The sequence below is a fragment of the Nothobranchius furzeri genome, chromosome 9 (assembly GCF_043380555.1).
Source record: "Nothobranchius furzeri strain GRZ-AD chromosome 9, NfurGRZ-RIMD1, whole genome shotgun sequence".
Taxonomy (NCBI): Eukaryota; Metazoa; Chordata; class Actinopteri; order Cyprinodontiformes; family Nothobranchiidae; genus Nothobranchius; species Nothobranchius furzeri.
The window spans coordinates 53633903-53659739 of record NC_091749.1 but is presented as its reverse complement, the minus strand read 5'-3'; the positions used below and the strand labels follow the sequence as shown (position 1 = coordinate 53659739).

At 42.1% G+C, this 25837-nt stretch overlaps 1 protein-coding gene across 1 annotated transcript in view; it reads right to left on the bottom strand.

The window, feature by feature from the left end:
- Positions 1 to 24931, bottom strand: part of LOC107381862 (globoside alpha-1,3-N-acetylgalactosaminyltransferase 1) — a 41925-nt gene extending 16994 nt beyond the window's left edge. The window contains exon 1 of the mRNA XM_054732190.2: positions 24416 to 24931. The gene's annotated coding sequence lies outside the window, so the exon portion shown is untranslated. The remainder of the gene's footprint in view (positions 1 to 24415) is intronic.
- Positions 24932 to 25837: the final 906 nt, after the last annotated feature.

Here is a 25837-nt window from a genome sequence, read left to right as displayed (position 1 = left end):
GGGAATCACTGGTGGGGGTTCTTACCAAGCAACTAACTGCTCATTCTAAGCACATTCCATTCAGGTCGGCATCAGCCACCCCTATCAACAGTCCATCTGACGGCTTCCACTTGTAAACAATTGCAGCAAAGCTCTGCCAGTAAATGCTGCGGGTATCAGTTTACAATGAAAGAAAGAAGTTCCAACTTTTAAGACTAGATGATCATTTATAACCATTCAGCAAACAGCATCCAATTGTTTATTCCTGCTGACCATCTTTGCTTTCAAAAACAAGTGAGCCACCCTGAAAGACTGACTCAATCGCTCACTCAATCACGCACACAGGCATCCCTTTCAACCCCTCTCTTCTCTCCTCTCCTTAAGCTGGGCGTACACTGTGCAACTTTTTCACTCTTTTGAGCCGATTTTCCACTCGTGCGAGAATCCACAAGATCGGGGCAAGTTTTGCGCTGAGCGTCGTGTAGAGTACAGGGGGTTACGAGAGGAGATTAATACCACGTGACCAGCTACCGATCAGCAATCGTGAGCTCGCATGGACATCTGGAGTGTTTGATATCGCGTCATACCCGTGTCACAACCCGTGCACGCGCATTGGGTCCACAGCGCGCGTGTGAACGGGACTCGCGCGCGTGTGAACGGGACTCGCGAGCGAAAATATACATGGCGAGAGGTCATTTGTGCACAGAGAGGGAGCAAACTGTGTCTGTGAGCGCACAAGGATGTGCACAAGTGACAAACCTGCGTGCGCGCGTTGTCAACGAGCACACGGCAGAGGAAAACGTGCGCGCGCGGCAGCCTCTGTGCGCACTCGGCAGCCTCTCTGCGCGCTCGGTTTCTGACTCCTGCTCGCTTGGCTGTAAGGGCTTTTGGCACTCTGGAGGCGTGGCCTGTGGCAGATCTTGTCTGTCCTCTGATTGGTTAGTTCACCCCGCACTTTACCCTCTATCTATATAAAAAAGTCTGATGTTCAGTAGTTGCTGGCATAGCTCAGCTGGGAGAGTGGGTGTCTCTCGCCCCGGAGGATCCAGGTTTGAGTCCGGGCAAGGAAAATGTAGTAGACGTCATGTTAACTTTTCTTAATTTCAGGTATTTTACAGTTGTGACCGTTCAACTGTCATTAAACGTCCGAATGTTTGCTGGGCAGTGTTTTAAAAAGTGCACATAAGCTAGATGGTTTTAACCATATAAAATTACATTTTTTGTGATACTGGAAAAATACATACTGAAATAAAACTACTGATTGAAAACTTTATGACTGTGGTTGTACAATATATGACTCACTAATACACTGCAAACTCCCTTAGAGTGGGGCTTCCAGAGAGAGAGAGAGAGAGAGAAAAGTTCTTGCCTCATTAATGAATTGTTTATTTTTTTCAGTATTTAATTGACAAATTATCCTTTCAAATAATTAATTGATGAGTTACATAATTGTCCATTTCATAAAGAAACTGCATATCAAGCTTTCATTCAGATGACCTTCAACAGTGCTGCACCCTGCTGAGGGACATCCGAGTAAAACCTTGAGATGGCCATTTTCTGTTCACTAACTTGCTTTAGTAAATCCTTACTTTTGTTAAATAAATCAGTTGTTGAACCCCCACTCCTCTGTTTGGTCTCCTTTCTTATTACAGCCCACCACTTCCAGTCTGGGTTGTAACAATCTGCAGACAGATTTCTGAGTATCTCCTCCTTTACACAGATCCTCACTGAGCCATGTACTGTGAACAAATAGTTTCTCCATGATATTATCCAGCAAGGTCCCGTTTTTGTCAAAACAAGGGTGAGGTAATGAAAAAATAGAAATATTTCATTAAATTAACATTTAAATTATTTATATGCATCATTAAAATAAAAAAAAAACATGTTTTGAAATATATAAAGTGCACCAAACTTGACTCAGTCCATTCAACAATTCTAAATGGACAATTATGAAACTCATCAATTAATTATTTGAAAGGATAATTTGTCAATTAAATACTGAAAAAAATAAACAATTCATTAATGAGGCAAGAACTTCTCTCTCTCTCTCTCTCTCTCTCTCTCTCTCTCTCTCTCTGGAAGCCCCACTCTAAGGGAGTTTGCAGTGTATTAGTGAGTCATATATTGTACAACCACAGTCATAAAGTTTTCAATCAGTAGTTTTATTTCAGTATGTATTTTTCCAGTATCACAAAAAATGTAATTTTATATGGTTAAAACCATCTAGCTTATGTGCACTTTTTAAAACACTGCCCAGCAAACATTCGGACGTTTAATGACAGTTGAACGGTCACAACTGTAAAATACCTGAAATTAAGAAAAATTAACATGACGTCTACTACATTTTCCTTGCCCGGACTCGAACCTGGATCCTCCGGGGCAAGAGTCACCCGCTCTCCCAGCTGAGCTACGCCAGCAACTACTGAACATCAGACTTTTTTATATAGATAGAGGGTAAAGTGCGGGGTGAACTAACCAATCAGAGGACAGACAAGATCTGCCACAGGCCACGCCTCCAGAGTGCCAAAAGCCCTTACAGCCGAGCGAGCAGGAGTCAGAAACCGAGCGCGCAGAGAGGCTGCCGAGCGCGCACAGAGGCTGCTGCGCGCGCACGTTTTCCTCTGCCGTGTGCTCGTTGACAACGCGCGCACGCAGGTTTGTCACTTGTGCACATCCTTGTGCGCTCACAGACACAGTTTGCTCCCTCTCAGTGCACAAATGACCTCTCGCCATGTATATTTGCGCTCGCGAGTCCCGTTCACACGCGCGCTGTGGACCCAATGCGCGTGCACGGGTTGTGGCACGCTTTAAACGCCATAGTTTGATATTTTGCTCGTTCCTCGTGAGGGTTGAAGCGGCGCAGCGAGCGGCTGCGACCCAAAAAGTACCAGAACCGCTCACGGCGCATGCGCAATCATAGTAAGTAAGTAAGTAAAAGTTTATTTATATAGCGCCTTTCTCAGATATAAATCACAAAGCGCTGTACAACATGCATCAACACTGCTCGCCCGCAATTTCCCTAATAACACACATTGTTCGTTTCTATTTCTACATGTTTTTTTACACACAATGACAAGGATTGTCAAGAAAGCGTGTTTGTCGTGTTCATGTCAAATTAAACTGATCACAAATCACAGATTTACTTTCTTTATTTCGTTTTCCTCATCCAACCCCCATAAATCCCTGTGTGTCCTCCTGCAGCACTCCCGAAGGACAACAGGCAAGACTAGACAAAAAAGTCTGACGTGTTGTGTAAAAATTGCTATTTTTAGCATATATTTTAGGTCCGACGTGTTGCTACCAGACGTACAGTGTGAGCAGTCAGGTCGCATCTGAGAACCGGGTAGTACAGTGTGAGCACCTGACTCGTGAGATCTGCCCTGCGAGGAAGTTGTACAGTTTGAGCTGAAGCTGAGTGCTACGAGTGAAAAAGTGGCACAGTGTCCACCCAGCTTTAGTGTCACATTTTGAACCATTCAGAATACACATTTTACAACAGAGGAAGTCATCCTCATACACACATTCAGGCATTTGTCTCAGCCACCCTTGTTTCCAATGAGATTCTCACACACACACACACACACACACACACACACACACACACACACACACACACACACACACACACACACACACACACACACACACACACACACACACCTCCTACCCCCTCTCTTCCCCTCCTCTGTCACAGCACCAGAGAGCCGCAGGGTGCCCACCATTCAGACACCCCCATTCTTTCTGTTTCTTTTTGGCTGTTTCATCCAGATGTATTTAACTCATATCGAGGGAAGAAGCCAAATGAGTTTTGATTCGAAAAAAAAAAAAAACAACAAGTTAGTCTGCTGAGAACAAAGTTTGAATTGCGTAATGACGAGATAGGTTTAACTTCGCAAGAGATTTTTCATAAGGGGTTTAAGGAACAAGTTTCAGGTGCAAACCCAATCATCACTTATATTTTGGATATTCTAAGGTTGCCATTAGCAACAGGTGACAGCGCCTCCAGGTCATCCGATGAGTTCAGATTGAAGGCAAACAGCGTATACCCTTGTTGATATTCTAGCCCAGGGGTCCCCAACTAAAACAGCAAGAGGTCCACTACCTCCATCACCAAATTTATCCTGGATCCGAAGATTTTAAATCAATCGACAATTTTTTTCTTTCAGTTTTATTCAACATATGTGATTAACAATATAGATTTTTGTCTCAACTTAGAACAATTATTCATATGCTCATTAAATCATCTGGCTAGCTGAAAATACCATCTACTGGAAGTACTGATAAGGATAAAAACAGGTGACATTGAAATTATATTGCACACAAATCAACATTAAGGTGCAAACAATTCACCTAAAACGTAAAATAGCTATTATATTATAGCTTTTTCTCGGAAAATGAGCTCTTGCAGGTTTGTGGAGTGTGTAAGCATCTTGTTCTGAGAGAAAATCACGAGCCTTATCTGATGAAACTTTCTCCCCAATCTCTTTTGTAAACCAGTTCTAAACCTTTCCACACCTCCGTAACTACCCCGATGTTTTGGTGAAAAATAAACCTTTTTCATTACCTCCTCCATCTCTGATGGATGCTTGAAAAAAAAATGATACATATTCATTCTCATTATTTCTTTTTATTTCATAAATTGTACACAATAAAGCTAGTCAGATATAAGGAATAAAATCTAATTGTACTGCAAAAAACAGCCGTCAGATATAAGGAATAAAATCTAATCATACTGCAAAAAACAATCTAGTCAGATATAAAAGCTAATCGTACTGTAAAAATGGCTGTACAATCTAGTCAAATATAAAATCTAATCACACTGCAAAAAAACTGCCGCCAAATATAATGATTATAATAATAATAAAAAAACAAGTTGCAGAAGAGACAGCGACCATTCTGATACAATCTCAGTCTGTCTGCTAAAATGGATCTGAGCTTTTAAAAAGGCAAGCAGGGTTGGAGGGAGGGATGTGGGGTCTCACGTACGAAAGGGAGGGGGTGTGAGGCTAACACAAACCAGTCATCAATTCATTTCTTGACATATAGGATCATTAAAGATCATATCAAAAAAGGGGACTACTAACAATACACCTGTCGAGTTTGATGAAAGGTAGGTTGGGGGAAAGGGCACAAAGGTCAATGAACAATACATCTCTCAAGTTTCATTTATGGTGGTTTGGGGGGGCATAAAGGTCAAAGAACAATAGGCCTGTCAAAAACCTTGACGAAAGGTGGTTCCTTATACTCTCTCTTGTTGCAAATCTGCAACGCCTGCCTCCAGAAGGTTAAGGCCCTTCAGCGATGGACTTTAACACCCAAATGATTTAAAAAAGGGAGGGCTTTAGACCAGGAAGTTAGAAAGGTTTTTTTTCTTCAGAGGCAGAGGTGAAAAAAAGAGTGTTAGAAACTTTGTATCCATCCATCCATCCATTTTTAGCCGCTTATCTGGAGTCAGGTCGCAGGGGAAGTACTGTAGCCTAAGCTGAGATGCCCATATTTCCCTCTCCCCAGCTACTTGGGCCAGCTCTTATGGGGGAATCACAAGGCATTCCCTGGCCAGCCGAGAGACAGTCCCTCCAGCATGTCCTGGGTCTTCCCTCGGGTCTACTCCCAATCTACATGTCCAGAAAGCACATATAGATTGGTTGGACAAACTCCCACACATCCTCCAGTATCCCCCTAAGGGTATAGACAATCAGATTAGCATTGTACCCAATTTGCTATTTGTACAAACTAATGGTTGTCTGCTGCTGCCCAAAAAGGACTTAAATAGACTATAAACTGAAGCCGTTAAGTCAATGAATTCACATTGGACTCCAAAGACATTTACAGTCACCATATATCAATTCAGTCCTGAACCTTTTGGAATAAGATAGAATGGGAGATCCACATTATGAATGTGCAGTCAGCAAATCTGAAGTAACTGAAGTGTTCATGTCAATATGAAACAAAACTGCAGAGAATTTGTTCAAACAAGTTCTTGAATCCATGACAAAATAGAAAAGCAAAACTGTCATGTCATGCCTAGAATGAGAAAGTTGCGACACTATTTGAAATTGACGACATGCGGTCACTTGGTTCACGCAGCCCTCAATAGTTCCAAACAGCTCAGGACTGCCAATCAATGTGAACAGCTTCTGGCCAGACTGTACGCTAAAATGACTATTTCCTCATTTCCACAGTAATTTTAGGTGATTATTGACCAACAATGTGTGTTGATTACCACCCTGATTATGTATTTTATTCACGGGGCAATTTTGGTCTTAATTTTTGTAAATTTTTTTGGAAGTGTCAAAAATTGTAGTTCCACCCTCATCCGCTAGAGCAGGGGTCGGTAATCCGCGGCTCTCCGTGCTTGTAAAATAATAAATAATTATTTAATTAAAAAGTATTTTATTTTTCTGCATAATTTTTTTTTGCCATCTTTTATAGTCTAAGAAATAATGATAAAGACCTGAAACGATTGGTCACCTGCTTGTCCGTAATCAAATGTCTCTATAGGCACTTTCTGAGCTGAAGGGGATGAGATTCTGGACTTTTCCTCAGACAGGCTCATGGATGCGTCGCAGCATCGCCACATTGGAGACAGGAACAAGCGCTATTCAGCCAAAGTTTCATAATCAGGGAACATTTTCTAATTGACAAGTCTCTGAGAGACAGGGTTTGGAAAACACTCGCTTCAGTGAGAGGAATTTTCCCACATGCGCTCTGGTTCTGCTGCTGCCTGTGACCGACACGCTCCAAGCCCCTCTCCACATCTTCAGCTCACTGTCCACCTTACATGTGCATTGACAGCAAGCTGCTCTGAGCAGTGTCCAGTATAATGCTCAGATGTTATGATGGGAATATTTTCTTGATAGAGTTGTCAAAAGTCACCTACGCGATGTGTTTAATGATTCAAACGTCAGGGCATCTGCAACCTTCAGGTTTCTCCATCAAAATAAACAGTCAAATACTGGAAATATCTGGTCAACGCTAACCCTGCCATTTAACTGTTTGCCGTCTTGTGAAGATTGCTGCAAAGAGAAACAATTAAAGTTGTTTAACACCAGAGCCATGTGCCGTTATCTCCATCACCGTAAATGAGGAAAAAAAAATTGATCGGATCCTTTTGATGCGTTAAAAGATTGGTACCTGCCAAGGTACGCTTGGGAATTGAAAACCGGTTCTTGTTGAGAACCGGTTTCCATTGTTTCAATTCCTAGGAATCTGACTTTTGCAAACGATTCCCCTTATCAATTCCAGTTGGTGCGAATGACATAACCATGCACGTTTTGTGACTTACAGAAGCAGGAAACATGGCGTCTAAATGGCACTAATGCTCAAAAGTTTGGTTATACTTTACAAGAAAGGATAAGGATTTCAACGCACCAGTAGCGGTGATGTTCGCACGTCCTCTCCTGTCAATACTGCAGGTAACTAATCAACTAACACTGCCTAGGAAGGGGCCAACATGTTTTAATTTGGTCAACTTACTGGAAGAAAACAACAGCGTTCAATGATGGAACTGTTGGGAGCTCCATGGCTGACTTTCTGCATTCCTTTCTTTTATTGAAGCCTATGGGAGTGTCTGAACTTTGTATCTCAAAGGCACTAGGTCTACCAATAAGGTGGTAGGTTAAAAAGACAGGATTGTTGTCTTTTTTGCCTCACAGATGCTTCTGCTCTATGAAAGCTCTCATGTTTGGATGATTTAAAATGATTGGGTTAATGCTGATGATGCTTAAGTTTCACACATTAAAAGAAGGCAAACATCACAAGAAAAACAAACAATGTAATCTTCACTTTGATGACTGAATTACCATCTTGTTTTGGAGAATTGAAAAAAAAAGTATGTGAAGTTTTAAGAGGATTAGCAACACTTGTTAGTAATAATGATGGAGACACACCCTGTACAGCAACAGAGCACCAGCCAACATAAATAAAAAAAAATGTGTGTATGTGTGTGTGTGTGTGTGTGGGTGGGGGGGAGCGACTGTGTTTGATTGACATGTACTTGCCTGACTTCACAGAGATGAAGTTGTGCTTGTTTTTCATGTATAGATTATGAGCTTTACATTGACTCATCAGGCTTTCAGTAAAAGCCATACTTTGCAACTTTTTCAGATTTTAAAATGATTTTCTTGAGCTGGTATGTGCTAAAATCACCATTTAATCACCACTGGCCTGGAGGGCCAGCTGCAAAACATCTGATTTCAATCAGCAGGTATTTAACCATTTACCCAGGGCTCACTGCAGGGAGGGGCTTTGAGACAGCTTTGAATAAAAATGTTTTATTGTAGTCCCCCCCACCCCCCGCCCCAACCTACATACTGTCTTAATAAATTTCCCTTTACCTGGTTGAAGATGTTAAGAAACAGAGTTTTGCCTAAAAAACTGCATTACCTCTGAGGTATCTATCACTGCATAATAATGTGCAAAATGGTTTAGTCCGCACTTGGGCCCGGGGCAGCACCCTGCATGTAGAGCTAATGAGACATTGAGTGTGTTTACATGCAGCCAGTAACCCTTTCAAAACCCAAATATTCACAATAACCCGGTTCCACAGGTCCATGTAAACACAGCCAAAAACCCGGATATGCTCATAACTGGGTTTTTTAAAACCCGGTTACTACACCTGGGGTAACCCTTTTCTAACCCGAATGTTTGGTCGTATAAACGCATATCTGGATATCCCCATCAAAGCGTGTGTTCTGCGCATGCTCGGTTCGCAAGGAATCTTGGTCTTTTGAGTAGCGAGACGTCTTGTATGCGCCAGAACACCGGATGTAAACAACAAGTTGGGAGCAACATGGCGACTCGCGGCACAGCACCACACTTTTGGAGTGACGAGGAAACTAAAGCGCAAACAAACGCGGTCGCTATCTCTTCCGAACTGGGAAACATGTTGTTGTTTTCACGGATACCGGAACAAGAAGAACCGGAAATGATGCATATTGCGTTTGGATGTAGTCCATACGTCCTGACGCTACGCCAACGTCTGCATTTAAATCGGGTTATGCAAGTTAGAGGTAACTCTTTCTATTTATGCTTGTAAACGGGTTATTCTGATCAACTCAGAAACTCGAATACTGACCTTAACCCGATCATACCCGGATATTGGCTGCATGTAAACGTAGTCATTGATACCTCTGACAGCCAGAACTGGAGGTCATGTCTTTCCCCAAGTAAGGGAAATATGGCTTCCAGAAAAGAAAGTGGAGAAACGGTTAATTGAACAGAAGCATGTATTTGAGGTACTGAGCAGGTTTTTCAAGAAGAGAGGTGAGCAGCAGTTCCGAGCTGCATTATAGCCCCTAATGAATGTTGGAAAATGGCATAGTCTAATTATTACGTGAGCTCTTGTTTGCATGTATGGAGAGTCAAACATGACACAATTTAATATATAACTAAAGCATTAAATATTTTTATAAATGTATCATGAAATATTTAATTACACGAACCATGAGTAAAATTATTCATTAAAATTATATACAGATATTTCATGATTTATTTAATTATTTCATGGTTTGTTCATCATGCTTTTGTTCTGTCAACCTTGCCCATCAAAATCAGTAAGCAAGGCTCAGGTTGACAACGAACATGGCTGCTTATATGTTAGAGGATTTTTATTGACGGTTAGACATTTTAAGCCTAACAAATAAAACAGTTGATGACATCTGCGCCCACTCCAAAACACCCAGCCAGGCCCCTGTTGGTGTCGTCAGACCTCTTCTGGTGCCCAGCCGTCCGTGGTCCCACGTGGGTATGGATTTCGTGACAGGACTCCCCCCGGTCAACAACCTCAACACAGTCCTCACAGTCACTGACCAGTTTTCTAAGGTGGTCCACTTCATCGCCCTTCCGGGTCTCCCTTCGGCCTGACGCACGACGGAACTATTCCTGGAGAACGTGGTGCGCCTGCACGGCTTCCCTTTCGATGTGGTCTCCGACTGGGATCCCCAGTTTACGGCCCGATTCTGGAAAGCCTTTTGCCACCTAATGGGAGCATCGGTCAGCCTATCCTCAGGCTATCACCTGCAGACCAATGGTCAGACGGAGCGGGCTAACCAACAGCTGGGTCAGTACCTCCGGTGCTTTGTCTCGGCCCAACCCTTGCAATGGCCTAAATACCTCCTCTGGGCAGAGCTGTCCCACAATCTTCACACCTCTTCAACCACTCATATGTCCCCTTTCGAGGTCTGCTATGGCTACTAACCCCCGGTCTTCGCCCACCAGGAACCCGAAGTTGCTGTACCTGCCACGCAATCCCTAGTGAGGCGCTGCAAGAACGCCTGGATCAAAGCACGAGCTTCCATCACCCAAGCCAACGCCCGTTACGCTCGCCAACATCTCCACCGACACCGTCCTGGTCCCTCCTATGTCCGGGGGGATAAGGTCTGGGTGTCCACCACGGACCTCCGCTTCCATGCTGGATCCAAAAAGTTCGCTCCCCGGTTTCTCGGGCCTTACACAATACAGAAGGTCATCAACCCAGTCTCGTACCCGATGCGGTTACCGGCGACTCTCCGCATTCATCCCACCTTCCACGTCTCCCGTATCAAGCCGTATGTGGAATCCTCCCTGCTTCCGCCTCTGGCGCCTCCGCCTGCCCGCTTCCTCGACGATGAGCCCATCTACATCGTCCGGCGCATCCTGGATGCCCGTCGCAGGGGTCGGGGATGGCAGTACCTCGTGGACTGGGCAGACTACGGCCCCGAGGAACGCTCCTGTGAACCGGCCCGCTCCATCCTGGACCCTGCCCTGATCTCTGACTTCTGGAACCGCCGGGGTCGCCCTGGGACTTCAGGAGCTGTCCCTGGATGGGGGGGGGGGTCCTCTCAGAACCCAAGTCCCCAAACCAGCCTCTCCCAGCTAGCCGGCCTCCACCATGGACCACAACTCCCAGCATGCCCCTCGCAGGGATTCCCTCCACGTCGCACCTACGTCACAAACCACGACTATATATGGAAGTCGCCTCTCCTGCTCACCACTCAGTCATTGTTTCTTCGGATCTATGATCAGAGTTTCCAAGCAACCGATCCATCATATGAACTCTCAGCTCACAGTAAGTGTTCTTACTTACTTCTGGAAAACCCAGCATTTCCGTGTCACTTCATTGACGCTCGAACGCTCGGGGATTCCTAGATTAAACCGAGAGCCGGCGTTTCACCGACACTATCACTTCCGCATCTGTGAGACCACGCTCTCCACAAGCTCAACTCCCGTATCCAGCCGACCAGTCTGACATATTCAGTAGCAATTAGTAATAAACGAAATCAAAAGCTTTAGTAAAATCCAAGAAAATGTCACCAGACAGTAAGCTTTCATCGAAACCTAGAAATATGTCATTGACAAGTTTGGTTAAGGCAGTAGTAGTAGTAGAGAAGTTCTTTCTGTACACAGACTGCAACTGAGAGATTATTTTATTAAGAGTCAAGGTAACTATAGAGTTGGTTAAAAAACAGTTTCAAAGACTTTAGTAACCAAATTTATTAATGCAATAGATCTACAAATATTAATTTCGCATGCATCACCACCCTTAAATAGAAGACATATTGGTACATTTCCATGCAATACGGACTGAGCAAGTATTTATAAAAAGATTGAAGAGCACAGCTAATGGGAGGAATGAAATGCAACTTTAACCAACTTACTCTCAATCCCATCTGGACCGGGGGCACTACTAGCAGATGAAAATGAACATAATGAATTTGCAACATCAGAAAATAGAATTTGCGAGAAAGAACTTCTACTTGAGGAGATCTGTGGTAAAAAACCAGATCCAGACCAGTAAGATACCGAATGAAGCTGGTGAGTTTTAACAACGTGAGGACTGAAGCCCTCCACAATTCCATCAGGACCATTGGTGAGACCCCCATTAGTTCTAAATTAGCCTTTTTTATTATTTACAATTTTACCACAGAAATGATCAATTTTGTTCCAAAAATGGTTATTAAAATCACTATTAAAACATTCCCTATAGTAGTTAGATTTTGCCTTTCTTGTTTTAACGGTACGTTGATTTCTCAGTCTTCTATATTCGGCCCAGTCATCAGCAGAGTTAGCAAGTCTTACCAGCTTCCAGGCCTTATTTTTTGTCTTAAAAAGTGTACGCAACTAATCCAGAGCAAACAGTTGCCCTTAAATTTTACACAAATCCATGGAGCATTCTTGTCCATTATTCTTATGAACTCAGAATAAAAAAAACTTCCAAGCATTATCAACATCAGGAATTAGCATAGTCCTTTCCCACTTAACTAACTACAGATCATTAAGGAAAAGATCTTTGCAACATGCATGAAGGTCACGAATCTTTAGAATTTTTGGAGGAAGACGCAGGGTATTAATTGTCCAGATACAATAGATAAGAGTTAAGGCGGAGAGAATCAGAAAGAACACCGGCTTTAAAAATTCCATAGGGGTCAGATACTAATATCCAGTCGATAAGAGAAGAGCTATTATTGTTAACTATGGCTGGCTCAGTAATCCTCTGAGTAAAGTTCCCCATCAGATTAATTTCTTTTGAATCTCCAAGACACTGAACAGTGGTTATTAAGTAGCTTATAGCATCCTATAGCGTCCTCCGTCTCAGAGCTCGACAGACTCTTCTCCTCAACTTTCAGTCTGCTCAATCTTCTTCAGGATTTAACTATAGAAAAAGGATTGGGGACAAGGGCGTCAGTTTGTTTTCAGAATTGCTGGGGACAATAACCATACACTTGAGTGGGGTTTAAAAATTGCTGGGGACAATAAAGTAGGCTAGCACAGGGGTCGGCAATCCGCGGCTCTGGAGCCGCATGCGGCTCTTCCATCCATCTGATGCGGCTCTCTGTGCTTGTAAAATAATGAATGGATATTTAAATAAAATGCTTTATATTTTACTGCATTAATTTTACATGTGTATGCTAATTCTAAATGTAAAGATTGTCTGCGTAAACCTGAACAGTTCCAACCCGGTCTTACTGTGAGACCAGGTTGACGGGTCACTCTTGTGCGTAATCATATAGGCGCTTTATGAGCTGAAGAGGATGTGAGATTCTGGGATTCTCCTCAGACGGCTCCTGGATGTGTCGCCACATTGGAGACAGGAACAAGCGCTATTCAGCCAAAGTTTCATAATCAGGGAACATTTTCTAAGTGACAAGTCTCTCTGAGAGACAGGGTTTGGAAAACACTCGCTTCAGTGGGAGGAATCTTCCCGCATGCGCACTGGTTCTCTGGGTGGCTCTGGGGTTAATCAAGTTTAATTGTTTCTCTTTGCAACAATCTTCAAGGCAAAACAGTTAAATGGCAGGTTACAGATATTTCCATTTGACTGTTTATTTTGACAGATGAACTCAAGGATGTAGCATTGGTTTGAAAGAATTTCCCCGACGCACACTGATGCGCATGGATGAGCTGACATTTTAATCGTTAACGCACATCGCGGAGGTAAAATATTCCCATCAGAACATCAAAGCTTTATACTGGACACTGTGTTCAGCGCGGCTCGGAGCGCCCACGGTGGACAGTGAGCTGAAGATCTGGGGTTCGCAGCGCAGTGCAGAACCACGGCGCATGCGATAAGATTTCCTCCCACAGAAACAGTCTGGAAACCCGGTCTCTCTGAGGGATGTGTCACTTGGAAAAATGTTCTTTTTATGAAATTATGAAACTTTGGCTGAACAGCGCTTGTTCCCGTCTCTAATATGGAGACGCATGACGCGTAGAGACATTTGATCACGCACAAAGTTTATGTGGAGCAGAAGCGGTCGGGCCACGGCAGGTGAAATGTTCCTAGCCTACATGAAGTGAAACTGTTTAATTGTAACATTAATGTTTTACTGGACACGCTGGTCTGGTTGGTTAGACCAGTGTTTGAAGTGGAAAACACACACACACACACACACACACACACACACACACACACACACACACACTCTCTATTTGCTCTGCTCTTGTCTGGGCCGATCAGCTGATGGTGCGCGCGGCGCGCCTAACTAGCGGCTGATGCACATTTTACGCATTTGGAGAGGTGGACTGGATGCTTTGCTTTTACTGGAAGATGGTCCACTTAACGCACGGGTGTAGACTAAATAGTAATGAGAAATGAATGAAAATTAAATTGTGAGTTTTTACTTCATATTTTATAAATAAAAAGGACGGGGGAACACATTTATGACGTCTTTTTAAACGAAATTTTCTAGCGCGACCTGCCTGCTTCACTTAAGTCACTGCTTATTAAGGTCCGTCCAAAATTACCGTGGAAAATGGGTAATAATGGCTCTTTGATGGGAACAGGTTGCCGACCCCTGGTATAAGATCTGAGCTGGTAAAACAAAAATCCTCATCAGCAGGCATTTTTGAAAGTTGGGGGGACACAGCTGCCAATCACAAATTTTGCCGGGGACATGTCCCCGGCGTCCCCGGTTAAAATGACGCCTATGATTGGCGAAGCAGTTAAGTCAGTGAGTTAACATCAAATGACCCTGAATGTGAGCTTTCATGTTTGGGGACTTCAAATTTTTAGGGTTAAGGCAAATGTTTAGGTTTCACACATATAAAAAAAAACGCGATGTTTTATTTGATGACTGAATGACCATTCTGGTTTTGAAGAATTGCAAAAAAACATGACATGTCTTTAGATTTGCATACTGGGAAGTTTTATGAAGATAAACACTTCCTTTTGATACAGTAAAGTAAAAGAGTCACATCTTGTTCAACAACAGAGCATCTGCAAACATAATAAAAATGTTGTTTTTGGTTTGTGTGTTTGTGGGAGGAATGAGAACAACTGTGACGGCTACATCTGATTGGATCAGTACGATAAAAGACATCATACTTTCTTTAACAATAGAGCATTTGTCAGGGCTATTAAATTAGACTGTGTGCGTGCGTATATGTGTGTTTATGTGTGTGTGTGGCCACAGCTACGTCTGATTGGATCAGTACAGGCCAACTATTTTGGTTGAATTCCAAGAGGTGCGTGTGGAAGGTGAGGTTCACTCTCCTTGCCTGCTTGTCGCCAGACGGGTTGGTAAAACCTGTTCGGCAGCCTTGCCTCTGTCAGTGAGTCCCAGGGCATCTGTGATGTAGTTCATCAGCATCAGTGTGTGAATGTATGAATGACTACTGTGGTGTGAAGAACTTTGGACTTCTTTGACACAGAAGTACTGTTGGAGCTTTTTGGGTTACTTACAATTGTTGGGTTATTTATAAGGTTTAGTTGTTGTTAGTAATTTATTTTTGTTTTGCCTGTGAGAATCAGCCAGGAAGAAAAGAGAGGTTTTGTTTTCTATAAATATGGTTGACTGGTGTTGGACCAGCATGCACTGGGGTGGGCATATAGTTTTTTTTTACCAGAGCAGGAGAAGCAGTAGGGAATGGAGATGTATACAACACTTTCCAAGTTGGATGAATAAACACCAAAAATATTCAACAGTTTGGACATTGGACTTCTTTTGCCTGCAGACAAGATATCACTTCAGTGCAGCAGTGGCTTAAGGTTTTAAAAAACTTAAGGAAATTGGTTGGACAAACAAGGAATCGCCACAACAAGTACTATATAAGTGCAGGTAATTTATCATTTAGGGAACCATAAGTACATTTACCACAGAAACTTTAAATATTAGCTTATCTTGTGGAATTACTTTGCTTAATTTGCTGAACTCAAATATTTTGGGTCAAATCTATCAATCCAGATGGAGGATTAACAGTCACAGCAATTATTGCTCTCCTTCTGAACAGTAGTAGTAGCATCAGAAGCAGGGACCTGAAAAGGCTTAAAGTTAAGGTTCACCTCCCATAACATTTAAATATTCTTTATTCATAAAATTAAGAAGCTTGTATCTGAAGGAAGGTGTGGCTTTCTGAGGAATGTTTTGGTAAAGCCTTCCAGACATGGCACATTCTGATTTGCCAGAATGGCTGGAAACAGTGGCGGCTCCAGAAATTTTTTTCTGCAGGTGCTATGAAGGAGTTAGTCTTTTTACTGAGGGTGCTATGAAGGAAGTGGTCATGCGTACCTATTGTTCTCTAAAACACCTTCAACACTAGCAGATACACAAAACCTCAACAACACCTGAAACAATCATTAATATACATCATAAACATATGAACAACCCCTGACTTTTCCATGAAATCATAAACACATACAGCCACACAGAAAACCATCTATAGAGTTGCAAGATTAGCTAACGTTAGTGTTAGCATTTCCAGCTGCAAAACCCTCGACTGCTGCGGCGGTTGAGGGTTGACTCTCTTCATCCAGATCCGTAGGTTTTTGGGGGTCTGAGATCACTTCCAAAGATTCATTCGTTTCTGACTGAACCCGTGGAAATTTGGGCAACAAAAACCGATCCATTTTACCACTAGCTTTACCTTTCACTCGTTCGCAGGTGAAAATGGGGTCAAAGGTTAACACCAATTTCCTGTTTTGGTTTAAGTTTTTACTATCTATATGATAATTTACTGATTATTTTTGTTTTGTATCTTAAATATCACATCCACACGTTAAATTAAAATTAAATTGTAAAATAAAATCTAATATTTACTTGGGGGTGCTATGGGGTTGCAATGACTAATCCAGGGGTAGCTTCTTGTGTTTTAGTTTTGACTTCATTTCTCATAGTTCTGTTCTCTTGTCTTTGTGTTTCTCTGTTAACCAGTCACACCTGTAGGTCATTGTATCAGTAATCATCACACCTGCTCCCTGTCTTCATTCACCTTCTCAGCAGTATTTAAACCCGGTCATGGTCGTGATATCTTCCGGGACTCTGCCGGCTGCTGGTTGTGGCCCCCCGGGGTGATCCTCTGTGCCTCTCGAGGGGGGCGGGGGCCTTTCTGGTTGCAGTCTCCTTGAGGTTCCTGTGTTCTGGAGCAGTGCCTGGATCTCTGGGACTTGGAGCTCCCTCCGTCTCCTACACATCTTCGGGGGGCAGATCTGTGGTCCCTCACTCTCTATTGGACGCTTTTATAGAGAAACCTTACATAAACAAGCGCGTGTACACACACAGGTGCTCACATGGTGCTCTCATAAGTATGGGCTTGGGCACGTTCAACACATGTCTTAAGGCTGTCGATGCCACTAAATGCACGATGATTTATTATCATGTGATTGTTCAGTTAAACAATGCTGATTGTATATTTCTTCAAGTTGACAGAGTGATAGCTTGCTCCTGTTGTACTTGTGTGTCCCATTTTTTTCTCTTCTTTCTCTTTCTGCAGGTCTAGAAGCAGAGTCGTATTCATTATTGTTTATTTTTGTGGACCCCCTCCCCACCTTTTGTCTTTTCCTTTCTCTTTCACCTCTGACTCCATGTCTGGTCAGAATTACAGAGCATTCAAAAACAATAACAATAAAGTTTTAAGTATCAGGCCTGACATTAATAGCAGAAGCTTTGATGCTCCACCTGAGAATAAATTTGTAAGGCTTGTTTCCAGCATTCAGACATCAATTCTGCTTGCTTCACAGCCAGACAGGACACGGTAAAAAAAAAAAAAAAAAAAGGATTAATATGGAAGAGGATGTAGACATAGTGGAACAAATTTTTAGGAGAGTGATAATTGATGCGGCGGACATTACTATTCCTTAAAGTAAAGGGACCATGAAAAAGAAGAATATTCCGTGGTGGAATGAACAATGTGAAAAGGCAGTTAAAGAGAGAAATACAAGTATGAACATTTTGAGAAAGACTCATAATTTTGTCAGTTTGTTGAAATATAAAAGATTACAGGCTGAAGCAAGAACAGTAGTTAAGAGAGCGAAAAGAGAAAATTGTAGAGGGTTTTGTGATAAAATAGGAAGAACTACGTCTGTAAGTGACGTTTGGGGTATGATGAGGAAAATGAAGGGAGTTTATAGAGGGTTTTGATACCCGGTTCTCAAAGTAGGTGTAGATGTAGCTATTAGAAATGAAGAGAAAGCTGAAATGTTGGCTAAAACTTTTATAAAAATTAATAGTGATGACAATTTGTCAGAAGATACTGTAGATGGAGAAGAAGAGAAGAAACCAGAAGGACTAATATTGTTGAAGATGATGGTGGATGGAGACTGATGACAATTGACACTCCATTTACAGTTTTTGAACAAGAGCGAGCGATGGGGAGAATTAAAGTAACATCATCTGGTAAGGATGACATTAATTATGAGATGCTTAAACATTTAGGGGATAAGGTGAAGGGAAGGCTGTTGGAGTTATATAATAAATAAAAATAAATAAACACACGTAGAAAAAAATACTAGCACACACATTTAGTAATGTATATACCTTACATACTATACATATTATTACTTATATTAGCCATTTTTATATTTTGCTTGTTTTTACGTTACTGTATTTTGCACAACTCTGTTGCTGTGAAGCTCGCACACAAGAATTTCACTCGCATGTACTGTACCAGTGTACCTGCACATGTGACGTGACAATAAAAGTGATTTGATTTGATTTGATTTAAAGTCTGGGAAAAAGGGAAATTACCAAAAAATTGGAAAGAGGCAGTAATAATTCCGATAATTAAACCTGGGAAAGATCCAAGTATTCTGGAGAACTATAGACCGATAGCTTTAACATCTCATATAGGTAAAGTAATGGAAAGGATGATTACGGAAAGGTTAAATTATTATTTAGAAAGTAGGAATTTGTTAATGAAATATCAAAATGGGTTTAGAACTGGTAGAGGAATGATGGACGCCACAGTGAGTTTGGAAAATGACATTAGGAAAGCACAAAACAATAGAGTTTAGTTATAGTTTATTTTGATCTTGAGAAAGCGTATGACATGGTGTGGAAGGGGGGGCTTGCTGATTAAATTAAAAAGGTTGGGGATAGAAGGAAGAACATATGATTGGAATAAGGACTTTTTGTTTAATAGACACATTCAGATAAAAATAGGTGATAGATTGTCAGAGGGTTATAGAGTTGACAATGGGATGCCACAGGGAAGTGTGATCAGTCCTGTTCTATTTTCTATTATGATCAATGATGCATTTGAAGATATAGGATATGATGTTGGGAAAGCATTGTTTGCAGATGATGGAATATTATGGAAAATGGGAAGGAACATTCAATACTTGCAGAAGAAGATTAAGGAAGCAATAATAAAAGTGGAGAATTGGTCATTTGAATGGGGATTTAAGTTTTCGGTGGACAAACAAAAAGTATGGTCTTTACAAAGAAAAGAAATGTTAAAATTGAGCTTAAATTATATAGGGAACCTTTTGAGCAAGTTCATAGTTTTAGATATTTGGGTGTTATATTTGATGAAAGGTTGATTTGGAAGGAGAAATATTAATAACATCGTTGAAAGATGTAAAAAGATAATAAATATTATGGGGTGTTTAAGGGATAATGGTTGGGCGGCTAGTACCAAAGCATTGAAACAGGTATATATAGCAATGATCAGATTGGTTATTGATTATGGTTGTAGGAGCCAAATATGTTGTTTCCTTTTCTTTGGTCTTGATGTTTTAATTGATATGTGGGCGTGTCATTGTTACTGATCGGAATAAAGGTAGTGATGTCATTGTTGGCGTCAGGCACTATTCCGGAAGGGCAAACAGGTTATTGAACGCTGTGGCGTGAAGACATTTGGATGGGAAAGTAAGCGAATTACTCCTATCATTGTTTCACCTGGAATGCAATCAACATTAAACAAGAAGCATTATCATAACAATTCCACGCTTAAAGCTGTTTTTAAGCAAATAGTAATTTAATTAGTCAACATTGGATCAACACAGAGCGTCAACCAGGTCCCGGTCTAACAGCCTCAGAAGTTCGAGTAATGGACTTGACTTCTACATTTAGTTAATAACCTCCCGTGGGGATGAGTGGACGTCGTCGGATGCTGTTGTCGCTGGTCGAAGGGGAGCTGCGTGACATGTGGAGCAACTGGATGTGCGTTGGATCCCTGCGGGTCTGAAGGGCGTTTCCTGTTTGTTTGGAGGAGGAAATCAAGTCGTTGGATCAAGCTGAGGATCACCGCGGCCTTCAAGTCATCACGGCGCCCATCAAAGAGGTATGCGTAGCACTACACTGAGCATGGCCATTTAAATTGTGTGCACACAAAATAAAAACAAAAATCCAATGCATTGGTAACCGAACTAAGGGAGCTACAACTTTGTACAAGTTTTCATCTTCGCTGCAAACCTGGGGTGGTTGTCATGGAAACTGAGGGAACAAAGTCAGATATAATGAATCCCAGGACTAACGTGCAATCTATTAATAAATCAAGTAGCCTGTCCGACAGTGCTAAAACTGTAGCAGTAAAAAGAGTGGTAAAGCTCCCTGAAAAGACACTTGTTAATGAGTTAGACAGGTTGCAATCAGGTAGAAAAGCAATATTAAATAAATCAGCAGTATTAATAAAATCAATACAAAGTTTGATGCAGAAAAATGAAAAATGAATGGTAAAAAATGCTTTGGAAGACATGCTTGCACTGTGTGTTAAGGTAAAAGGTTTGCATAATGATTTGATGGGTTTATTGCTGGTTGATGAAAAAGAAAAACATGAAATATGGTTTAAAGCAAAAATGCTTCCTATTGATGAGTGTGTTGAGAACACTAAGGTGTGGGTTTCAAATGATGAACCCTAATGACAGTGTTTCAAATATCAGTAAACATTCAAGTCACAAAAGTGGTTGAAGTAATAAATCCAGCAGCACATCAGTGGCAGCTGTCATGGCTCAGGCAGACAAAGCAGCACTTCTGGCTCGTGCTGCAGAATTAAAGAAAAAAACATGCATTGGAGGTGGAAGAATTGATGTTGAAGTGGAAAAAGGAACAGCTGGAACTGGAAACAGAAATTGCTGCTTTTGATGCAAAACTGGCTGTGTTGCAAACTTCAGGAAGAAAAGGTTCTTCACAAGGATCGAGCAATGGCATGAACTCTTATTTTGAAAAGGAAAAAGGTTCATGATGTTTTAAATCCACTGGCAAAGGGATCAACCTAGCCTGGCAAGCCAGACTAAATAAAGCAAGAATTTGGTCTAGTTCACTAGGCTAATATCAACCTGGAGCATTGAAAACAACTCAAACAAGTTCAAGGCAGCTATTAAAAGATGTGCAACCTACAAAAACAAGGCAATGGATTGAGGATTCCTCAAAATATCTGCATCGTCACCAGGAAGAGGACAATATTCCAGAAACATCTCAACTTTTGACTCATCCTTTGTTAACTTTCAACCAATACATCAGCCACAAAGCAATAAAGACGTTTCTGAAAATATACTGAATGTCATGCATAGACAAAATGAAATATCAGCAGCATTGTTACAGCAGCAACAGTTGACCTCATTACCTCCAAGGAATATTCCTATATTTGAAGGTGACCCTCTTCAATTCAGAGCCTTCATAAAAGCCATTGAACGTCGTGTCAAGATTTTGTCAGATCCATTGTTTGGTGAAATGCACGATCCAATCTCTGGTGTCAATGGGACAAAGGCCATTACCAGTTTCAGATTACCATCCAGCAACAGAGTAAAAAGAAATGTTGTTGCCACCACAGTAACATCAGTGGAGGTATCAAAAGGAAATAAAGAACCAGCATCTGATTCAAACAAATTGGAAAATGAGTGTCTTTATTGAGCTCACATACATTCATTGGAGGGATGCAAGAAATTTAAAGAAAAAAGGCACAAAGAAAAGCTCTCATTTCTGAAAGAAAAGGGGATTTGTTTTGCATGTTTGTGTACGGGGCACCTGAGCAAGGATTGTAAGGCCCGTCTAAAATGCAAAGTTTGTGGACACCTCCATCCTACTGTGCTTCATATAAAGGGAGAAACACCAGTTGAAACAGTGGATACTTCCAACCAGTTAACTCACCCAAAACATGTGGACATACAGGGGCTGGTAATGAAAAGTGTGTGCTGTCTATCTTACCAGTAAAGGTTAAAAGCACCAAGGGAAATGAAATAATACACACCAATGCATTTTTGGATCCTGGAAGCTCAGCCACATTTTGTACTGAGCAGCTGATGCAAAGGTTGAATGTTGCTGGTCGGAAAACCAGCTTCCTGTTGAGCACGATGGGGCAAAAAACAGTTATGCCAACACACCTATTGAATTATTTGGAGGTATCTGGCCTACACAGTGATGACTTCTACAGTCTTCCTGAAGTCCTCACACTATAGTGAAAATGCCTGTCACTGTTGATAACATGATGACAAAGGAAGAACTGACAAAATGGCCATATTTATCAAAGGTCAATTTTGCAACCATAACAGCGGATGTGGACTTGCTGATTGGAACCAATGCGTCTAAACTGCTGGAACCCTGGGAAGTCATTATTAGTTGTGGAAATGGTCCGCATGCTATTGAGACAGTATTAGGATGGGTGGTTAGTAGTACACTGAATGGTAACAGTGATATCTTAAAAGATGAACCTCTCACAGCCGCAGTGAACAGAATTTCTGTGTGCAAATTGGAAGAAATGTTGGCAAACCAATATAATCATGAGTTCAATGAGAAAATCATGGAGGGGAGTGAAATGTCCCAAGAAGATCTCCAGTTTGTGGAAAGCATGGATCGTTCAGCAGTGTTGCAAGGGAAGCAATATTGTTTAAAGTTGCCCTTTAAAGACAAAGAAGTACTTTTACCAAACAATCTTGCAGTAGTCAAACAAAGGATGCAAGTTTTGAAGAAAAAACTCTTGAAAACCAAACAGCTGCACCAAGGGTACATAGAGTACATGGATACAATCTGCAAAAAACAATATGCAGAGCAAGTACCTCACCAAGATCTGCACTGTGAACAAGGAAAGGTTTGTTACATTCCGCATCATGGTGTTTTCCATCCGAAAAATAAATACCTTCGTGTGGTGTTTGATTGTGGAGCTACATTTCAAGGTGTATCCTTGATCAGTAAGCTGTTGCCTGGGCCAAATCTCACAAGCTCTCTACTTGGAGTTTTACTTCGATTTAGAAAGGAGCCAGTTGCCTACATGGGTGACATTCAAGCCATGTTTTATCAAGTGAAGGTTGCAGTTGAAGACAGAGATTTTCTTCGCTTTCTCTGTTGGCCAGAAGGAGACCTCACTCAGGAGCTCTTGCAATATCGTATGACTGAGCATCTGTTTGGCGCTACATCATCTCCAAGTTGTGCATGTTATGCACTAAGAAAAACTGCAGATGACAATCAGTCTGAGTATCCTGAGGAGGTTAGTCAATCTATAAAACAGAACTTTTATGTGGACGACTGTCTCAAAAGTTCTCCCAGCAAAGAAGAGGCAATCCAAATGATAAAGGATTTAAGCCGCTTATGTGAAAAGGGTGGTTTTGTGTTGGACAAGTGGAGCTGCAATAGCAGAACAGTGCTACAATCCTTTGCAGAAGATTTCAGAGCCAAGAGCTTAAAGGATCTGGACCTGGAACAAACAGAACTTCCTGTTGAAAGGACCCTTGGCCTTGAGTGGTGCATGGAAACTGACACCTTTAAGTTCAAGATGGAGATGAAACAGCAATCCTTTACCAGGCGTGGTGTGCTGTCAACTATCTGTTCGGTGTATGATCCACTGGGTTTTTTGGCACTGATTGTTCTGCTCTCCAAAATAATGCAGCAAGAACTCTGTAGGAGACACAGTGGATGGGATGATGATCTACCTAAAGACATTGATAGGTAATTTTTTATATATCCCATATTACCTTAAAGGATTACACACGCAGAGGAATTAGATTGGTTATTCGTATTTTCCATGACCCTTTAACTGGAAATAAACACACATACACAAAGAGGATTTCATTTTACACTGTGTTTCCACACAGCGGAGAGAATATGCTGGGTCAACCCCCTCCAGAGCTGTTCCCATGTCTCTTCCCCATCTCCTCAGTTTCACAGGGGTTTTATAGAGCTCCAGGAGTTGACGTCACTTCTCCCGGCATGCAACAGTTCAAATCGAAACGGCGCCATATTGGCATGCAGAAGCCGGCAGCTGGACTATTTGTTATTGTCAGAAAACTCAATCAAACGGGAAATATGGTAGATTCCTGTTGTGCCCCAGGATGCAGAACAGACGCGGACGACATAAGGAATGAGCCATCTACAGGATTCCCCAAGATCCGGAGCGCCGCAAACGTTGGATCATTGTAATAAAACGCACTAGTGACCGGGCTAAAATGAAGCTGTGGGATCCCGAGAGTAAAGGTTTTCTCTTATGCAGCGACCACTTCATATCAGGTACTTAAACCAACGTTTCCTCAACTGTGTGTGGTATTTATTTTAAATGCTTTTATTATGATTCTTAGTGGGCTTCCTAAACTTATTTTGGCGTGGCTTTTTCTGTCTTATTACTCATAGCAGCAAGTAAACATCACGTAAAACGTTGCCTCGTGAGTTCTGAGTGCTGCCGTTTCCGTGTTTTATGATGACAGCAATTAACCGGCTAAGCTGTATTTAATTTATAAGCAATGGTTGATCAATTGTCAGATCACACATAAAAAGCACTTTGGATTGCTATTATCTGTCTCACCGAGACTACTTACGTGTAAATCTGTTATTTGTCCGTCCATCCATCCATTTTCATCCGCGTATCCGGAGTCGGGTTGCGGGGGCAGTAGCGTGACTTCCCTCTACCCAGCCGCCGGAGCCAGCTCCTCCGGGTAAATCCCAAGGGGTTCCCCGGTCAGGTTCGGTGTTGTGCCGGTAAGAAGTCCGCTCCGACAGCTTCTGGCGTCGGAGCGGGCAGTAGAGTGGAGAGTCCCAGACCTTCTCCCCAGCTCCTCCGGCCGGGGGAATCCCAAGGGGTTTCCCCGGCCAGGTCCGGTGTTGTGCCAGTAAGAAGTCCGCTACGACAGCTTCTGGCATTTTTAAAAAGTATCCCAGTATCGGTAAGGGTCGGAGATGTTTAGTCTATTTAATTTCTGACTATATAAAACGATTTCTTCTGTTTTAAAGTGTGAAGTAAACTCCGACGAAGTAAAATCCAAGCGGATCCCGTTCATGTTCATGGTTACATCCGTGTTTGTTTACCTTTTTTGCATGCCAAAATGGCGTCCACTAACTGAGAGTCACGTGGGGTCCGGAGCTCTAGTGACAACCAGGACAGAGAAGGTGGGTCTTCTCAAGTTACAGAATTACAGGCTCTTCATCTCCCAGGACACCACAGTCCAGAGATAACAATGAGCTTACAGGAGCAAACATTCTATAAGACTCGATAACAGTAAGCTTTACAGAAGAGCGCAGACGTTCTTTAAAACTCAAAAAGGAACATGTGGAAAATACCCAACATTCCCCCCTGAATGTAACTTTTTGAGCAAGAAAAGATAAAACAATAAAAATAAACACATTGTCAAAAAACCTGAGCAAGAATTATGACACAGCCTACGCGCCTGGAATTTGGAATGTTCAATCAATGCAAGGATTTTAGCTTAACAATAGACCAGACACTTAAGCCCACATATTATCTTTGTGTCCCACCAGTCATCATCAGAATGATCATTAAACCCACCATGGACCTGAAAGATGAAAAATGCATATCTTAAAACACAGAAAATGACTAAATTTTAAGGTGAGGATTTGGACACTTGTGAACCTCCATGAATGGCTTAGAAGCTGGGTCCCCCCTGAACTTGGTGTCTGACCTCCGCACCTCACCTCCAGCCCAGGTGTGATGCACTGCAATGGGTCTTGGTCACAGACTGTGTGCTCAGCTCTTGCATCTTCCCGCAGGCGTGTAGATGCAGGATGGAGGAACTTGTTGTCGCATGATGATGATGCCACCTGATTTTGAGTCAACTTCTGAGCCGACTGATCCACAGGTTTGTGGTTTTACATCAGCTCAGTCCTTCTGGTCCCCTCCATCCTGGACTGCAGGCCATCGATCTCCGCCTCCTCCTGAACTTTCACAGCTGCTACACAGAGGAACTCAGACCCCTCTCCTGATAGTTGGGTGATCTCTGATTTAC